At 53.5% G+C, this 14,364-nt stretch overlaps 1 long non-coding RNA gene across 1 annotated transcript in view; it reads right to left on the bottom strand.

The window, feature by feature from the left end:
• Positions 1-14,364, bottom strand: part of LOC112927971 (uncharacterized) — a 43,918-nt gene that overhangs the window by 27,439 nt on the left and 2,115 nt on the right. The gene's annotated exons all lie outside the window — the stretch shown is intronic.

Below are 14,364 nucleotides of genomic sequence, written 5' to 3'. Positions count from 1 at the left end.
GTCTGAGAAGAGCCTATCCTCTGAAAAGCCGGAGAGGAATGGCCCAGACACAGGAACAGTCCATGAAAAGTTCTGTCATTCTCACAACTACCATGTGCCCATTTTATAGACTAGGAAACTGAGGCTTAGAAAAGTAAAATTCCTTCCTGCCTGCCTGGGGTCACTCCACTGGGACTGGGCAGAGCAGGCTCCAGAACCAGGCCTTCCCCTACACGCACTTTCCCCTATCCCCCTCTAGCCCCCTGCCCTGAACCCCTTTCTGAAGATCACTTAGCAAGCCTTTCGTGGGGGCAGCAATGAATGGAAGTGTGCAGTGGAAATGTTCTATCTAGACCAGAAGCCCTGATTTCACCCTGTGTCCTCCTCTCCCAAGCAAGGTGACCTTGGGTAATTCACCCATCCTCTCTGAGCCTGCTTCCCCCTCCTCGTAAGGAGGATTATTTTGCAGTCCAGTGAGGTCAAGGACACAGAGTGTTTAGCAGAGGGCTCCCAGCCCTCTGAAGGCACTCAATTTGATCTTCGCTGTCGCCAGATTAAATGAAGTGTTGCTAGAGAAGTGGTTTTTATAACTTCGCAAAAATTAGACTGGATGTTTTTTTGCTGCAGGGCATACACAGGGATGGCAGTGAGGGGTGGCCTCAATCCTCTGCTAAAGGGTCTGTGGCAACACCGGCCAATGCCCCCTCCTGGCTCAGCTCCCCCAGCACCTGGAACCTGTCTATCAGTACTCAGCCCTGAAGGGTGCTGTCTGCAAGTTTACCTATCAGAGAGGTGGCAAGAAGATCCTGCTCACTGAGCCGCTGTCCCCAGCAGAATTTCCTCAGCCCCACCGTGCCCCAGGGCTGGGGTGCGGGAGGCATGAGGGGCAAAGGATGCCCAAGGCCGGGGAACCAAATGCTGAGCCTGGGAGAAAGAAGAAAGCCAGGGTGGGTGCTTAGTTTCCAGCAAGCACTCTAACCTCCTGGCTATAGAATGGGGATGATAAGAGCACGTTGTAAAGGATTCGGGCAGTTTGTGGCCCAGTGAGGGCTCAGCAGTGTGGGTGAGCCCTCATCACTGATTTTTCTAACCTGGGAGGTTGGGAAGATAGGATGGAGGAGGTACCACTGAGCAGAACCTTGTAGAACAAAGAATTGGAGGGCTCAAGCAAAGGGAGTGGCGGGTGAAGGGGCATCCGGGAAACGGCACATAGGCAGGTGGGAGCTGACGAGGAGAGGGTGGCCAGGATCAGAGGAATCTCAAGGCAAGGCAGCTGGACAACCGGGTGGCATTGCCACATGCGGCATCAGTGAGGATGCTCCCTGCTGCAAGCAGTGGGCATCCTGACTCAGGCTGGCATTAGCAGTAAGGACACCAGAACAGAATGGCCAGTCCAGGGCGGGGGCGGGGGGTAGTGCTGTCCCTTTTGCAGCAAAAGCTTAATCCTCAGGGAACAGTGTAGGCCACCTGCTTGAGTCCCACACGAGGGAGAAAGGGCATCCCACAGCCACCGGTCCCAAGGCCCTCTCTCCCGAATATGCCGGTCCCCATCTCAGGAGATGCTGGGCACTGTGGCTTAGAACAGAACTCCAGAACCAAGCAACTAGTGAGGGGCTGGCTTACAGAAGCCCACCCTTGTGCTTGGGTAGCTCCAGAACAGTGCCCTCACATTCTGGGGAGGTTGGGGTGGATGGCAGGTGCAGGGGTAGGAGGGCAGGAGCCTGATCTCTCTCTCTACCAGACTCAGAGCATGAGGGGCTGGGTCCACCCCACCTGAATGTCCGCAGCATCCAGCACAGGCTCGGCACGGAGCGGGAGCTCCATGAGGGCTTCTTAAATAAATGCTGAATGGTGCCCTGTTTCTGTAAGCTCCAAGAGCCACAAGAGAGCAACCATCAGTTAAATAGACGATCCTTCCAACCGGGGTTTCTTATGAGAGTTATCAGGACCTTCTACACTGGAATCTCTACAGGAACGGGAGTGGACTGAATAATCCCCCCTAAAGACATCCAGATTGGGATGCCTGGGTGGCTCAGTGGTTTAGCATCTGCCTTTGGCCCAGGGCCTGATCCTGGAGACCTGGGATCGAGTCCTGCATCGGGCTCCCTGCATGGAGCCTGCTTCTCCCTCCGCCTGTATCTCTGTCTCTCTTTGTGTATCTCTCAGGAATAAATAAATAAAATCTTAAAAAAAAAAAGATATCCAGATTGTAACGGCTAGAATATTCCCTTAAAAGGCAAAAGGGACATGGAATATGTGATTAAATTAAGGATCTTGAGATGGGAAGATGATCGTGGCTTGTCTGGACCGGCTGTGAATGTAATCACGGTGTTCTTGTAAATGGAAGGAGGGAGATTTGACACAGAAGAGGAAAAGGGGAGGTGAAGACAGGCAGAGGCAGAGTTATGTGGCCACCAGCCAAGGAATGCCGGCAGCCACTGGAAGCTGAAGTGGTCAGGAACAGATTCTCCCCTGGAGCCTCCAGGAGGACCCAGCTCTGCCAACACCTTGATTTTAGCCTGGTGAGACTCAGCCTGGGCTGTGGCCTTCAGAACTGTGGGAGAATATGTCTCTGTTGTTTCAAGCCACCCAATTGGTGGTCATTTGCTACAGCCGCTGGAGGACACAGAGACAGGGTGGTAATTAAAATGCAGATGCCTGGGTCCCATCCACAAACTGCCCCCACAAAAAGCTCTGAATGCAGGGCCAGAGACTCTGAGTTTTTTTTTTTTTTTTTTTTTTAGAGACTCTGAGTTTTAAGCAAGCTCTTTCCTCCCCCTCCTGCTGCACAGCAGTGCCACACAGGGAAGTGTGAGGAGCTTCTGCGGCAGAACAGAAAGGTGATCCAGGCTTAAGCTACACCAGAGAACACTGGTGAGAATTAACTTTGGCTCACGGCAGCCTCTTTGGGGCCGTGAGGCCCCAGTCCTGTGCAGCTCACCAGTTCTGTCCAGCCTGCCCCACAGCTCTCCCAGGAGCCCTGCCCCGAGGCCTTGCATGTGGCGTTCCCTGCTGGAAAGCCAGGTTTGGGGAAGGGCAGCATGAGGGGAACCAGCTTCACCTTGGATTTGGGACACCTGCTTCTCACCCGTCCTTGCCTCTATCCAGCTGAATGAATGACTGACCATGAGCACCTGCCTTTCCTGCCCTGGTCCTCCATCCTTTGGCCAACAAGGCAGAGCTCAGGATCTGGGCCCCCATCTCCTGTTGGAAGGCATGATGGCCAGGATTTGCTTTTAGCACTAATGTCTTTTATGGGGATGCATACTCCCCAGCTCAGAGCGGGGTCTGTTGCTCCCTGCTATTAGCCCAACCTGTTACCCCCAAACGGCTGAACTGGCTCAGTTCCAAGGGCTAGTGGGTCCTTCCCCACTCTGCTCTCAGGCATCAAGCAACCTTGCAGACAGGGGCTGCAGTCCCCCAGCCCATGGCAGCCTGATGGCAAACTCGTCCAAGTCCAGCCCTTCTTTCTACCAACCCAGGCTCAACTGCCACTGCCGGCTACCTCCATATCAATCCCCTCCTTACTCAGTGGCTCCCCATCACCTACAGCAGTGGTTTCCAAAGCTCCCGAGCCGAGACACTTGCCTCCCTCCTGCACCTATGATTATAAAACAGTTGGGGGCAGCCCGGGTGGCTCAGTGGTTTGGTGCTGTCTTCAGCCCAGGGCCTGATCCTGGAGACCCAGGATCAAGTCCCACGTCAGGCTCCCTGCATGGAGCCTGCTTCTCCCTTCTTCCTGTGTCTCTGCCTCTCTCTCTCTGTCTCTCATGAATACATAAATAAATAATCTTTAAAAAAAAAAAAACAGTTGAACGCTGAGCAGCGCAGGTGGAGGCAAGGCAGGAATGAGGGGCGAGGGGGGACGCAGCCCCACCCACCTCTCCTCTAGAAGCGCAACGCGAAACACCCAACACCGTTGGCAAACCATTAGCCAGAAGATAAGAAAGGTATGAATGTGGCCCACACAGCTCCCATCCCACCTTGGCTCCCATCCCTCCTTGGCAGGCCTCCTGGGCCAAGGGTCATGGCTGCAGGAAACCTCCCCAGGGGAGACTGCACTTTGGAGCCCAGCAGGGTCCCCACCACCCTATAGATGCACCTACAAATATTTAACTCATCACCACTCTGAGTCATGCTGGGCACTGGGATACTTGAAGCAGAAGTGTCTGCCTTCAGAGAGCAGGAAACTTCCAGTAGGGGCCTCACATCCCAAAAAGCAAGTACAGGGACAAGATGGTTGCAAATGGCAATAAGCACCCCAAAGACAATGAAGCCAATGAATAAAGGGCTGGGGGACATGAGTAGACTGGGTGGTAGGCCAGGGCCTCCCTAAGAAGGTGACATTTAAGCTGAGACCCAAAGAATAATAAAGAACTCCTACACCAAGGACAGGGAGCAGAGCAGCCCAGTAGCGGGAATAATACATGCAAAGGCCCTGTGTCTTCGTATGCTCCTATGAGGGATCAAGGAATAAACAAAAGTGTCCCACTGAGTCCCTCCCTCTCCACAAGAAGACAGGTACACAGAAGTCCAGAGCAGCTTCACTCCTCAGTCTGGGACCAGAAGGACTGGGATGGCCAGGGACAGAAGGGACAACAATGAAATAAACTGAGCCACGAAAAAGGACAGCTTGCAATGAGATGGACGATCCCCAAAATATGAATGATGGGAGCCAGGCCCAAAGGAGGTGATGGAGATCAGACTAGGGGTTCCGCCTGGGGTGGGGGCCTGACTGGGAGGGGGCACCAGGGAACTTTCTGGAGTGTGGCATGTTCACTGTCTTGTTCCGGGTGGTGGTCACACGAATGCCAGACCTCCTGAAGCTGTACAGTAAGACTAGTGCATTTGATCCCATGTAAGGTGGCACTGGAAAGTAAGAAGGCCCCCGCCGCCCTAATTGGAAAGACAGGACCCCACCTCAGCCCAGCCCACCTCATCAAATCCGGAGGCGCCCGGCAGGCCTTGTCTGAGGTCAGCTCCTGAGCAGAAAACAAGAGTCGGGGCTCCCGAACCCGAACCCGAACCCGCACACGACCCAAAGCCCTCTCTCCGACCTTTACGGGAGCCCGCAGGGAGGGGGTCTGTCCTGCTCCCCACCCCCTCCTCTTCCGAGCTCCTCCCCCTCCCCCCTGGGGCCGGAGGGCTGGAGGGGGTCCCAGGGTGGGGATCGAGTGGACGTGCACCGCCGTCGGGAATGTGGGGCCGGGAAGGGCCGGCTCCTCCCCGAGCCCCGAGGCTGTAACCCGAGCCTCGGGTTAAGCGGATTTCTCCCGGGGCAGGACCCCCTCTGGTTCTGGAATGCAGCCTGGGGTGTGGGGGTGGGGCCGGGAAGGGGTAACAAAGGGTGAGGCCGCTTTGAAATTCCGCTTCCTGCTCCCCCCACCCCCCCAGCACTGAACAAACACGCCCTCTCCTCCCGCCGGCCGGGGTTGGGAGCGGAGGGGGCTCGGCCCTGAGCCGCCTGAGAAGCTGGGGCTCGGGGCAGCCCCCGCCGGCTGGGGTGGCACCCGGCCAACACCGTAAACCACCCCGCACCCATCCTCCGAGCTGCTCCCCTCGGGCTCCCCTGGGGCCAGAGCAGGAGACCCAGGACCTCTTCCCCAACCTGATGAGGGTCCACGGATCAGAGCGCTTGGGCCCTGGAGGCACCAGGGGCCTCCTGCAATGGGTGAGGCTGCCCCGGGGAGGCCAAGACTGAGGTTACGGGGTGCCCTTACCTGCTACCCTGCGGGGGACCTGCCACCTGCTCACTCCTCCCCTTGTCCACCCCACTGAGGCCAGCTTACATGGCTCCAGTGCCAGGATTCCATTCTCAAGCCGGGACAGGCTGAGACAGGGGCTGTGAACTGGCCCCAGTGTGGGTTTTGTTTAATCTCAGTAAGAAGAGCCACCTCCATCCAGGGCTTTCCCACAGCTCCCAGAGTCCAGTGGGACTAGGGCGAGGCTGTGGCCTCTGCTGCTCAGTCTCCCAGCAAGAAAACTGGGGAATGGAGGAGCATTGGTGATCTCCAGGCCCCCTCCTCCTTCAGACCTAGCACTGACCTGTAGTACACACACGATGACCTACACACATGACACAAACAGGCACCCACGTGCACATGCACCTGCCCCAGAGAGCCCCCAGGTCAGGGCTGCCAACAGTTGACGGCCTTGAATGTCCCTGAAAAGCCCAGCCCCCTGGTGGCTTCCCACTTCCCCAGGAGATATCCTGACCTCCCAACCCCCATCTCCACCCCTGGAGCAGTCCCAACCTGCTGTCCTATCTTTCCATGCATCCCCTCCTCACCCTGAGAATTACCTCCTTCCAACCCTCTTGTCAGCCTCCCACTGCCCTTCTTGCCCTCTCTCAGGGGAACCTTGCCCTCAGCCCCCAATTCACATCTGCACCCAGTGCTAGCACATGGCTCCTCCAAGCCCAGGGACAAGACACCAGATGGCTCCTGGAAACTCTCCAGCCATGGATCCCCCTTCCCTTGGGCAGGACTGCCACCTCAGCTGCGCACCTACTGGACCCCAAGAGGGGACCTCTCTCTCCCTTTTCAGCTTGCACTGCAGGCCTCCCTCAGCCCCTCCTCATCCTGTAGGCCACCAGGACTGCCTGAGGGAGGGCCAGGAGTTGGGGTTGTGGGCGGCAGGGTGGCCAGCCCATTGGAGGAAATCCCCAACCTAATGTTTCTATGAAAAGATAGCAAGGGTAGAGGTGGGCTCAGCCGGTGCCATCCCTGACAGATGGGAATGTTAGAGGTTGAGCTTGTATGGATGGGCTTGGGGGGCCCCAAGAGGCTGACAGCCCCTCCACAGCACATCACACCTGCTACATGTGGTCCAGCCACAGGAGACCTGCGGGTCCATCTGAGGCGTCCTCTGTGGTCTTACCCTCCCCAGTCAGCTTTGCCCACTTCACCAGGCTGAGTTGGGGGTCTCTTCTGTGCTCCCCCAGACCCCTGTGCTGCCTCTGCCACAACACTGACCACTCTGGACTGTCCTTGTCTCCACTGCTCTGTTCTTGCATCAGCTGGGACTCCAGCATTCTGCTCATCGACAGACACAGAGAGAGGAGCCAATGAGAGGAAGGAAGGAAGGAAGGAAGGAAGGAAGGAAGGAAGGAAGGAAGGAAGGAAGGAAGGAAGGAAGGAAGGAAGAAGGAAGGAAGGAAGGAAGGAAAGGTAAATGGTTGGATGGATGGATGGATGGATGGAGGGATGGAAGGTTGGATGTATGGATGGATGGATGGATGGATGAAGAGCCCCTCCACTAACGGCTCATTCCCCATTCTTATAGGTCATGCCCACCCTCAGGGAGGAATGTCCTCCTCCCCAGCCTTGTGCTGGTCATTAACTCTGTGCCTGGACTTTCCTGGTTAATGAATAATTAAGCTGGACAGGGTCTGACCTCAGGCTGACCTTGAGCCTCCTCTAAGGTCTTCCTGCAGTCTGGTTATGTGACCGCTTCAGAGTGACCCTGCTCTTCTTCCCTACTGGTGCATTCTGAATCCTGGGGAAGTGCCAGGTACAGAGAAGTCCTGGCCTCCACCCTGGGGTGCCCTGTCCCACCCATGAGGCCACCCCCTTCCAGGACACGGGGAGCAGGGACTCCTTTTCCTCCTCACTCTTTGCCAAAGTGCAGAAGGGCAAAACAGAACAGATACATGGGCCTTGAGCTGGGCTTCGTCACTGATGCACTGAGTCCCCTGGGGTCCAGCTGTCCCCCACCCCCTACCACTAGGCCTCAGTTTCCCTGCCAGTCAAACAAGGAGGACAGGTTCAGCATGACTACAACACATTCCACGACGCTGCAGACACAAGTGGGTGTCATGACCGATCAAGATGAGACCTCAGAGACCACTTCTTAGTGTCTAGTGATGGCCTGAAATCACACAGCAAGTTGAGGCAAGGCTGGGAGGAGGGTAAAAGTCTCTTGAGCCACAGTCCTGGCCTCCCTCCCTATTTGTCCTTGTTCTGTATTCTATCCTATTCATCTATCCATTCCTTCACTTATGCCTTCATTCAGCAGGTATGTTGGGCATGGCTCAGGAGGAGGGGCCAGGGTCACACCCCCAAGGAGGCCAACCTAGGGGACACAGCCATGATCCAGGCAGCAATGATGCTAAGCATCATTGGAGCAATTCATGCTAAGGGGTAGGTTTACAGAGAAGTGCCTTCTCCTACCTGAGAGGTGAGAGGGCATGCTGGAGCAGGTGTCATGGATGCTGAGGCCTAGAGGAAAAGTAGAAGAGAAGAGGGAGGAGCCCCTGGCAGGAGGATCAGCATGAGCAAAGGGCCCACAGAAAGAAGGTGGCCCCTTGGGAAAATACAAGCAGTTCAGTTTGGTTGGCTGTATCAAGACCTGATGAGCCAGGGCACCTGGGTAGCTCAATTGTTTGGGCACCTACGTTCAGCTCAGGTCATGATCTCGGGGTCCTGGGATCAAGCCCCACATCAGGCTCTCTGATCACTGGGAAGCCTGCTTTTCCCTCTCCCTCTGGCCCTTCTCTCTCTTATTCTCTCTCTCTCAAATAATGAAATAATATCTTAAAAAAAAAAAAAAAACCTGATGAGCCATAGGCAAGAGTTTGAAATTAACCCAAAGACAATGAGGAACAAACAGGTTTGAAGCTGGGGCGGGGCATGGTCAGAGTGCGATCTAGAAAGATCACTCTGGCTATGCTGCATGGAAAAGGATTTTAATGGAGCAGAGACATAGCCCTAGGTGACTATGAGTGTCACCCTAGGCAGGAAATAATGGGGTCTGAAGCCATGACAGGGAGAGGGAGGGGCTGGGAGAGAAGTCAATAGATTCAAGAATGATTAAGAAATAGAATCACCAAAAAAAAAAAAAAAAAAAAGAAATAGAATCACCAAACTTGGTGACTGATTTCCGCTTTGGACCAAGATGGAGTAAAAGAGGCCAGATTTACTATCCCACTTGAAACGACCAAAAGTTTCAGAAGAAAAATACATGAATTAGTGGCTTTTGAGAAGGAACTATCTAAAAGGATGGGAGAACAGTGCCTAGTACTCACACAAAGGTGGGAATAATGCCTGGAAAACTCATAATTCACAGGTTAGGGGGTGGAACAATCAGGAGAGTCTTGCCTCAGAGGTGGAGAATTAGCCCCAGACTGAGCATTGCTAAAACCCGCCTAACAAATCATAAGGCAAGACCCAAAAGGATTAATTAGTTCCTAAGTAATTTAACTGCTTCTGAGAATAAAGCTCAAGAAGATTTATCAGAATACAAAAGATCCAAAATTCACGATGTCTGGTATCCAATAGGAAATTACCAGACATCTTCTTCTCCAAGAGAATACCAAATAGTAGATGATACTGGTGCTGCAGGAGGGCCTGGAGGACCCAGGTGCCCCAGAATGAGGGGCCAGTGGCTTCCATGGAGGCTTCAGCAATGGCATCTGGGGCCAGAGTCAGGGCCATAGTCAGGGAGGCCACAGAGCTCTCAGGAACAAGGCTGAGGACAAGGAGTAGATCCCTGACACCAAGCTGGGCCACCCTGGTCAAGGTCATGAAGATTAAGTCCCTGGAGGAGATCTATCTCTTCTCTCTGCCCATCAGGGAATCTGTGATCATTGAATTTTTCCTGAGAGCACCCTCAAGGATGAAGTTTTGAAAATTATGCCTGTGCAAAAGCAGATCTGTGCTGGCCAGTGGACCAGGTTCAAGGTATTTGTTGCCATCAGGAATTACAATGAACACATCAGTCTGAATGTTAAGAGCTCCAGGAAGGTAGCCACCGCCATGGGTGGGGCCATCACCCTGGCCAAGCCTTCTACCATCCTATGTGGCAAGGCTACTGGGGAAACAAGATTGGCAAGCCCCACATTATTTCATGCAAGGTGACCAGCCTCTGTGGCTCTGTGCTGATGCTCCTCATCCCCAACACCAGGGACACTGGCATTGTCTCAGCCCCTCTGCCCAAGAAGCTATTGATGATGGCTGATATTGACGATGGCTACATCTCAGCCTCGGACTGCACTGCCACCCAGGGCAATTATGCCAAGGCCACATTTGATGCCATTCCTAAGATCTACAGCTGTCTCTCCCCAATACTGGAAAGTGACTGAGTTCGTCAAGTCTCCCTATAAGGGATTCACCAATCACCTAGTAAAGACCCATATCAAAGTCCCCATGCAGAGGACCCAGGCTCCAGGTGTGGTCACCACATGTTTTATACAAGAAAAATAAAGGGAATTAAAAGCCTGTGGCAGGAAGGAAGGAAGGAAGGAAGGAAGGAAGGAAGGAATGGAGGAAAGAAGGGAGGGAGGGAAGGAGGGAGAAAGAAAGACATACAAAGATGCAGGGAAACTTGACCAATAAAGAAAAGAAATCAATTGGGGATCCTGGGTGGCGCAGCGGTTTGGCGCCTGCCTTTGGCCCAGGGCGCGATCCTGGAGACCCGGGATCGAATCCCACGTCAGGCTCCCGGTGCATGGAGCCTGCTTCTCCCTCTGCCTGTATCTCTGCCTCTCTCTCTCTGTGTGTGACTATCATAAATAAAAATTAAAAAAAAATTTAAAAATAAATAAATAAAATAAAAAGAAAAGAAAAGAAAAGAAATCAATCAACTAAAACTGACCCAGAACTGACACAGATGTTAGAGTTAGCAGAGAAGTATTCTTTTTTTTTTTTAATGGAAAGTATTTGAATTTTTTTTTAAGATTTTATTTATTTATTCATGAGAGACACAGAGAGAGAGAGAGGCAGAGACACAGGCAGAGGGAGAAGCAGGCTCCATGCAGGGACCCCAACATGGGACTCAATCCTGGGACTCCAGGATCACATCCTAGGCCAAAGGCAGGTGCTAAACCACTGAGCCACCCGGGCTGCCCGCAGAGAAGGATTCTAAAACAATTTTTCTAACTGCATTCTATATTTTCAAAATGTTTAGTAGAAACATGAAGACATAAAAAAAAGATCCAAATTGAACCTTGAAGAGTTGAGGCTTACAATGTCTGAGATGAAAAAATACACGGAATGGGATTCCTGGCAGATTAGACAAAACAGAAGAAAAGATTAGTGAACTTGAAGGCATGGCAGTACAAAACCAAAATGAAACAGGAAAAGAAAATGTTTTTTTAATGGAAGGAGCACCAGTGAGGTGTAGGACATTTCCAAACAGCCTGATATGTGGGTAACTGGAATCCCAAAGGAAGGGAGGAAGAGAACAGAAAACATATTAGAAGAAATAATGGCTGAAATTTCTCCAAACTTAATAAAACAAGTGTCCAAGAAGCTCAATTAAACCCAAGACACTTGATTGAGCAGATTGGCCGGTGATGGCGGGTAAGGAGGAAGAATTGGGCAAGGGTGATGTCCCAGATTCCTGCCTGGGAGACCTTAGTGAGAGTACCACTGCTGAGGGGGAGGCCTGGGGGAGGGGTATGTGGGGTGGGGTTCGGATGGGAGGCCCTGTGTGGGCTGTGGGGACACAGTGGCAGCAGACACAATGGGTCTGACATTAGGAAGGCAAAGAAGTGGAGATAGACGTCCAGGAGGCCATGGATGAGGCGGGGCACTGCCAGGGAGGGCTGAGGGTCAGAGGCAAGACCCCAGGACACACCCTCAGGTAATCAAGAAGCAAAGCCAAGAGAATTGGCAGGGCAGATGGGACACACAGAGAGGGCACAGGGAAACCAAAGGGGTACAGGAGGATCCAGTGAAGCAGTCACGATGACAGATTGTTCTAAGGTGGCAATGCCATCACTAAAAGGTGAAGTCTGCTGAGGTTGGCTTGGCTTCCTCCAGGTCCTGGGCTGACCCTAGGGCAGGACTGTCCCACGATACTGCACAGAAAGTGACAGACATGAGGAGTCCCAGGGAGGGGTGGGATCTGCAGGACAGAGAGGTCTGAAAGAGGGTGGCAAGCGTAAGGTACTTCTAGGAGAGAGAGGGCTAGCTGGGCAGGAGGTGGGGAAGATGAAGTTTCCAACTTCAGAGGTGCAGCCATGCAAGCAGTGACCAGGTTGGAGTGGACCACAGTGCAGGGGCAGACAGTGGTCCCCAGGAAAGACGGGCCAGAGAAAAGGAAAGGCCAGCATGCTGGCCAGGGGTCCTCATGGTGCCCTGGAGGGATACTCTGAGCAGGGAGAGGAGACTGCCTTGGGCCCTGAGAGATCTAAAGTCTTCTGAGATTGAGGAGTTGTACCCAGAGTGAGTAGCGACCCCAGGGACAAGGGTGTAGGAACCGCAATGGGGTGAGGGAGCTGGGGCGGGCAGGGGGTGGTGTGCAGAGGGAGCCCAGCTGTGGTGGGTGGAGGGGCATCACAGACTTAGGTTAGGAATCATGATGAGGGAAGGAGGGGGGAGATAGAGAGAGGGCACGCGCTGGTTTTCTGTACACAGGCTCCATTATTGCTGCCCAATATGAGGAAGGTGATTTGTGCATCTTGCTTTTGCAGGCAGCTATGGCTGCCTAGGAGGAGAGCCCCGGCCCAGCCCCAGCCTGGGCCTTGAAGCCAGAGCTGCAGGATGGAGAGGAAGTTGAGACGAGCCAGGCCCACAGCCTGGCCACAGGAGCTTCCTGCCCTGAGCAGAAGCTGGAGTGCAGGTGTAAGAGGCCCAAGCAGGCAGCAGCTGGCCTCCGTAAGCTCAGAGGCTTCTGAGAACCTCACCTGGCAAGGGGCCTGGAGGGGGGGTAGCCCTCAGCCTGTTCATCAAGGCCACCTGCTGTCTCCTGCCCCCCACCAGCCCTGGAGGCCATCTCCCTGGACCCCAGATGGGTGCAGAGGGCAGCTGCAATCCTGGCTGGCTTCTGCCTCCCTCTCCAGCATCCTCCACCAGGCAAGCAGCAGCCAAGCTCTGCCTTGCTCTTTCTGTCCTCTACTGCTCTGCTGAAACATCAAAAAGCACCCACCTCCCCACGGCAGTGTCCTGTGCTGCCTAGTGAGTGTGGGATTACCCGAGTGTATGCTCGGGATGTGCGTGGAGGCAAACACAGACCTGGGCAAGAACATAAGCAGCCTCAGGAACGTGCAAGTACTGGGGAGCAGCTACCAGGGCCGACGTGCATGCGTGCAGAGAAATTATACACGTTTGCGTGCCAGCACAGAGGGAATGAAACCCCAAAGGTTTCATCATACCCCGTATGATTGAATGATCACATGCATGCTTGTACATCGAGTATGCCCGTGTGCGTACACTGTGCACCCAGCATGCAGATGTATACCATGTGCAGACGCACAACCATTTCATACACATTCATGTAACTCCATGCATTCACAGAGATCTCCATTCCGTGTGCTTATAAGCATCCACAGAGAGGTTCACCCCCCCACACACAGATGTGCACTGAAAACCAAGTACAAACAGATACACACAGGCACATGTAAGGTGCACATACAAACATGCTCAAAGATGCACACACACATAGGCGCATATGTGTATATGGGTCGGAATGCAGTTATTCATGCATATACGGAGCTACTCACACTTACACATATGTACACGCAGACTTAGCAATCTATGCACACATGCACAGTCATGCCCATGTACACATACACAGATGCACTTGCAGATATACACGGGTCTCCATATGTTCCTGCACACTTATGAAAGCCTTACTGAGGGCACTCCTGCACATTCCTATGGATAGACACAGATGTACATTTGCACGCCACCCTGAAAGCTTCATGAGGGCAGAATGGTCCCCTGGTTCACAGCTGCATCCGTGATGCCTGGCATGGGGCCTGGTGCACAAGCAGTTTGCTGGGTAGAACACTGGGGAACAGCCTTGGCCATGGCTCAGAGGCAGGAGGCCAACTGTCTGAGGAGTGGCCAGGAGTCCCATGAGACTAAGTGAGGCTAGGATGAGCCCAGGTGGCCAAGATTTCCTGAGGCCTGCTGGGGAGAGGGTGTTCAGGGCCAGGTCACCCATTCATTCCACCTTCCCCTGCCCTCCTTCCCCACTCACACTCACCTGCTCATCCCTGTGTGTGGACTGCTGGCAGGTATAGTCAGATATTGGCAGGGGGGCAAAACAGGGCAGGAGGGAGCAAGGTCATAGAAAATATGTGGCCTTGAGGCCTGGTAGGCCAGTCTTGTTTCAAATCTTGGCTCTATCTTGAGGGGATCTGGCCAGGTTACTGGTTTCTTCTGTGCCTCTTCCTTCCTTCCTTCCTCCCTCCCTCCCTCCCTCCCTCCCTCCCTCTTTCCTTCCTTCCTTTCTTTCTTCCAATATTTTTTTTAAGATTTTATTTATTTAATCATGAGAGACAGAGACACAGACAGAGGTAGAAGCAGGCTCCTCACAGGAAGCCCGATGTGGGACTCGATCCCAGAACCGGGATCACGCCCTGAGCCAAAGGCAGACACTCAACCGCTGAGCCACCCAGGCGTCCCATTTTGTTTTGGTTTTTTTTTTAAGATTTTA

The sequence above is a fragment of the Vulpes vulpes genome, chromosome 2 (genome assembly GCF_048418805.1).
Source record: "Vulpes vulpes isolate BD-2025 chromosome 2, VulVul3, whole genome shotgun sequence".
Lineage (NCBI taxonomy): Eukaryota > Metazoa > Chordata > Mammalia > Carnivora > Canidae > Vulpes > Vulpes vulpes.
Note: the sequence above shows the minus strand (reverse complement) of the source record. Positions and strands in the feature narration are given on the sequence as shown.